The sequence below is a fragment of the Astyanax mexicanus genome, unplaced genomic scaffold (assembly GCF_023375975.1).
Source record: "Astyanax mexicanus isolate ESR-SI-001 unplaced genomic scaffold, AstMex3_surface scaffold_92, whole genome shotgun sequence".
NCBI classification, from domain to species: domain Eukaryota; kingdom Metazoa; phylum Chordata; class Actinopteri; order Characiformes; family Acestrorhamphidae; genus Astyanax; species Astyanax mexicanus.
In genome coordinates, this window is record NW_026040102.1 from 5001 (window position 1) to 10000 (window position 5000).

The 5000-nt window shown below is 53.7% G+C and overlaps 2 non-coding genes across 2 annotated transcripts; both read left to right on the plus strand.

Annotated features, from left to right (window-relative positions):
- Nucleotides 1-2047: 2047 nt before the first annotated feature.
- Nucleotides 2048-3911, plus strand: LOC125798907 (18S ribosomal RNA). Its single transcript, XR_007437694.1, has one exon. It is a non-coding gene; the product is annotated as an 18S ribosomal RNA (ribosomal RNA).
- A 373-nt stretch (nt 3912-4284) lies between these two features.
- On the plus strand, nt 4285-4438 carry LOC125798897 (5.8S ribosomal RNA). Its single transcript, XR_007437685.1, has one exon. It is a non-coding gene; the product is annotated as a 5.8S ribosomal RNA (ribosomal RNA).
- The last annotated feature ends 562 nt before the right edge of the window (nt 4439-5000 follow it).

The following is a 5000-nucleotide window of genomic DNA, read 5'->3' on the forward strand; positions in this document are numbered from 1 at the left end:
AAAAGTCGAAAAAATGACTAAGTCCAACTTGGTCTACCAGTGGTAGGCTCGAAAAGTCGAAAAAATGACTAAGTCCAACTTGGTCTACCAGTGGTAGGCTCGAAAAGTTGAAAAAATGACTAAGTCCAACTTGGTCTACCAGTGGTAACTCTGAAAAGTCGAAAAAATGACTAAGTCCAACTTGGTCTACCAGTGGTAGCTCTGAAAAGTCGAAAAAATGACTAAGTCCAACTTGGTCTACCAGTGGTAGCTCTGAAAAGTCGAAAAAATGACTAAGTCCAACTTGGTCTACCAGTGGTAGGCTCGAAAAGTTGAAAAAATAACTAAGTCCAACTTGGTCTACCAGTGGTAGCTCTGAAAAGTCGAAAAAATGACTAAGTCCAACTTGGTCTACCAGTGGTAGGCTCGAAAAGTCGAAAAAATGACTAAGTCCAACTTGGTCTACCAGTGGTAGGCTCGAAAAGTTGAAAAAATGACTAAGTCCCATTTGGTCTACCAGTGGTAGCTCTGAAAAGTCGAAAAAATGACTAAGTCCAACTTGGTCTACCAGTGGTAGGCTCGAAAAGTTGAAAAAATGACTAAGTCCAACTTGGTCTACCAGTGGTAGCTCTGAAAAGTCGAAAAAATGACTAAGTCCAACTTGGTCTACCAGTGGTAGGCTCGAAAAGTTGAAAAAATAACTAAGTCCAACTTGGTCTACCAGTGGTAGCTCTGAAAAGTCGAAAAAATGACTAAGTCCAACTTGGTCTACCAGTGGTAGGCCCGAAAAAGCTGAAAAAATGACTAAGTCCAACTTGGTCTACCAGTGGTAGGCTCGAAAAGTTGAAAAAATGACTAAGTCCCATTTGGTCTACCAGTGGTAGCTCTGAAAAGTCGAAAAAATGACTAAGTCCAACTTGGTCTACCAGTGGTAGGCTCGAAAAGTCGAAAAAATGACTAAGTCCAACTTGGTCTACCAGTGGTAGGCTCGAAAAGTTGAAAAAATGACTAAGTCCAACTTGGTCTACCAGTGGTAGGCCCGAAAAAGCTGAAAAAATGACTAAGTCCCACTCGGTCTACCAGTGGTAGGTCGAAAAAGTGCGAAATTTTTCTAAGTCCCCACTTTTGGTCTACCATTTCACGCCAAAAACTAGTGAGGGTGGCGAGCTCCAGGATTTCTGACCCCCTTCGCCCGACTCCCTTGCCCGACGAAGGTGCACTCCGGTCGGCCTCGGAGCGAGTTCGCCCGCGCTCTGGAGGATTTTTCGTCGGGGGGTTTTTCAAAGGGGTGCCGTCGGACTGTTGAGGAGAGTGGCAATGACTAGGGGTCCAAGCACTGGAGATGATTCTCCATTCATTTCTAAGCATGGCAGAGCTTAAATAAAGCCCCAATAATGGTTCCAAAGTGGATTTTTGGACACTATAACACGGACCCGATCCTACCCGACCAAGAAGCTCCGCAGGTCGGCCTCCGTCCCGCCCCCCGCCCCCCAGGCGGTACGGAGGAAAAACCAAACTTCCAGAGACGGTTCCAGGGGGGGTATCTCTTTCATTATTTTGACCCGATCGAATGGACTACCGAGCCCGCCTGGGTAGGCAACCGCGCGGCCCTCCGTGGCCACTGTGCGCGGTGCGTTCCTACCCGACCCAGCGGGTTAGCCTCCAGGGGGGTCCTCCGTCAGGGGGAGGACCTTTCCGAACCTATCCGAGGGAGTCGTAGACGGCCCGTCTATATCTCAATCTGCCCTACACGATAACCGGTCGGCCCGGAGCCGTCGGACTCGGATGCCTCGGTGGTCCTCGCGTCCAACCGAGCTCCAGCACCCGGCTTCAAAAAGCTCCGGACCCCCGGTTTCGGAACGAGCGTTTCCTTGTTATCCCCGAAGCAAGCGGGAACTCGCGCAGCGGAGTTGCCACACTAATTTCCACTGGGAGCAATGAGGGGTGAGCTCGGACGAGCCTCTCCGCCCGTCCCCCCCTCCCCGGGGGGTCCTTCGGACGGTACGGGGCCGATCCCTCTCCCCTCTAAGAACCAATGGTTTTTTCTGTGACAAAAACCACTCGCAGCAACCTGGTTGATCCTGCCAGTAACATATGCTTGTCTCAAAGATTAAGCCATGCAGGTCTAAGTGCACACGGAAGGTACAGTGAAACTGCGAATGGCTCATTAAATCAGTTATGGTTCCTTTGATCGCTCCACACGTTACTCGGATAACTGTGGTAATTCCAGAGCTAATACATGCAAACGAGCGCTGACCGGTCCTCTCTCGGGGGGGCCGGGATGCGTGCATTTATCAGACCCAAAACCCACCCGGGGGGACCCGCGAGGGTTTCCCCCGGCCCTTTGGTGACTCTAGATAACCTCGGGTCGATCGCGCGCCCACCGCGGCGGCGACGTCTCATTCGAATGTCTGCCCTATCAGCTGTCGATGGTAGCATAGGGGGCTACCATGGTGACCACGGGTAACGGGGAATCAGGGTTCGATTCCGGAGAGGGAGCCTGAGAAATGGCTACCACATCCAAGGAAGGCAGCAGGCGCGCAAATTACCCATTACCGACACGGTGAGGTAGTGACGAAAAATAACGATGCAGGTCTCTTTCGAGGCCCTGTAATCGGAATGAACGTATCCTAAACACATGGGTGAGGACCCATTGGAGGGCAAGTCTGGTGCCAGCAGCCGCGGTAATTCCAGCTCCAATAGCGTATATTAAATTTGCTGCAGTTAAAAAGCTCGTAGTTGGACTTCGGGAGTGGGCTGGCGGTCCGCCGCGAGGCGAGCTACCGCCTGTCCCAGACCCTGCCTCCCGGCGCCCCCCGGATGCCCTTGGTTGGGTGTCCGGTCCTCAGGGGTCCGGAGCGTTTACTTTGAAAAAATCAGAGTGTTCAAAGCGGGCACCAAACTCGCCTGAATGCCTGAGCTAGGAATAATGGAATAGGACTCCGGTTCTATTTTGTGGGTTTCCTGAACCAGGGCCATGATTAAGAGGGACGGCCGGGGGCATTCGTATTGCGCCGCTAGAGGTGAAATTCTTGGACCGGCGCAAGACGGACGAAAGCGAAAGCATTTGCCAAGAATGTTTTCATTAATCAAGAACGAAAGTCGGAGGTTCGAAGACGATCAGATACCGTCGTAGTTCCGACCGTAAACTATGCCGACCCGCGATCCGGCGGCGTTATTCCCATGACCCGCCGGGCAGCGTGCGGGGAAACCAGAGTCTTTGGGTTCCGGGGGGAGTATGGTTGCAAAACTGAAACTTAAAGGAATTGACGGAAGGGCACCACCAGGAGTGGAGCCTGCGGCTTAATTTGACTCAACACGGGGAACCTCACCCGGCCCGGACACGGAAAGGATTGACAGACTGATGGCTCTTTCTCGATTCTGTGGGTGGTGGTGCATGGCCGTTCTTAGTTGGTGGAGTGATTTGTCTGGTTAATTCCGATAACGAACGAGATTCCTTCGTGCTAAATAGTTACGCGGCCCCCCGCGGTCGCGGTTAACTTCTTAGAGGGACCAGTGGCGTATAGCCACGCGAGATGGAGCAATAACAGGTCTGTGATGCCCTTAGATGTCCGGGGCTGCACGCGCGCCACAATGGCCGGGCCAGCGTGTGCCTACCCTACGCCGAGAGGCGCGGGTAATCCGCTTAAACCCGTTCGTGACGGGGATTGGGGATTGCAATTATTCCCCATGAACGAGGAATTCCCAGTAAGTGCGGGTCATCAGCTCGCGCTGATTAAGTCCCTGCCCTTTGTACACACCGCCCGTCGCTACTACCGATTGGATGGTTATGTGAGGTCCTCGGATCGGCCACGCCGGGGCTCCTTCGCGGGGCCTTGGTGCTGTGCTGAAAAGTCGATCGAACTTGATCATCTAGAGGAAGTAAAAGTCGTAACAAGGTTTCCGTAGGTGAACCTGCGGAAGGATCATTACCGGGACTTGGGTTGGTAGTGTCTCCCAGTAGGCGCGACTCCCATTTCCACAAACAAAAAATGTTCAAGCCACGGCCCGACGTTGGGAACTACAGGGATTCCCTTCGGCCTTTTAATGACTTGATCGAAAAACGGTGTCCTGAGCAAAAAACGTGTTTTACGGCCAAAGGGAGACGGGTACCTGGCCCCCGAAGTCCGTCTGCGGGGTTTCTTACTCCGGAGGCGGCTCGGCGGCGCGGTTTGATGACCCCGAGTTCGCTTAGGCGTTCCGGGGCGCCCGTACCCGCGGCTGCCGTAAAACATTATTTCAAACCGTCACTTTTTGTGTCTGTTGGTTACATGGCTTCGAAACAAAAACAACCATAAAGAGTACAACTCTTAGCGGTGGATCACTTGGCTCGTGCGTCGATGAAGAACGCAGCCAGCTGCGAGAACTAATGTGAATTGCAGGACACATTGATCATCGACACTTTGAACGCACATTGCGGCCCCGGGTCAATCCCGGGGCCACGCCTGTCTGAGGGTCGCTATTCCAATCTATCGGACCTTTTCGTTCCGTCTCCCTCTTCCCTCCGGGGAAGAGTTAAGAGACGGTTCGAGGGGACCGCGGCTGGAGGTTCGCAGGTGCCCGATCCGAGGCGCCTTCGTCTTCCTAAAAGCAGACTCGGTCAGGTTCCCTTCTCGTTCGGGACTCGACAAAAGCCGCTCGACGGGCTTGATCGCGGGGGAAAAGACTTTCGTCCACCCCTCTCGCCTTCGTCTCCGTTGCCCAGCGATGGGTCTCGGAGGCCGGCTTTCCACACACCGTCCTCTACCGTTCCTCGTTCCGGCGAGGGGAGAGGTGGCGGCGATCCGTGGAGAGACGTCGTAGCGACGGCTGCCGGTGGGTTTTACCCTCTCTGGCTGCCCGTTACGCGCGCCGTCTCTCCGTCGGCGGATCTCCGTCCTCCCTCTCCTTTTCGTTCGGGCCGAGAGCGCGGCAAAAGAGAGGTTGGTAGGATAGCTCCGGTAGAAGGCGAAGAGGGGGGCTTAAGTTTTTTTCTTCCCGTTTTCATCCTTCGTCCTCCGGCCGAATCGAACCTCCCCGTC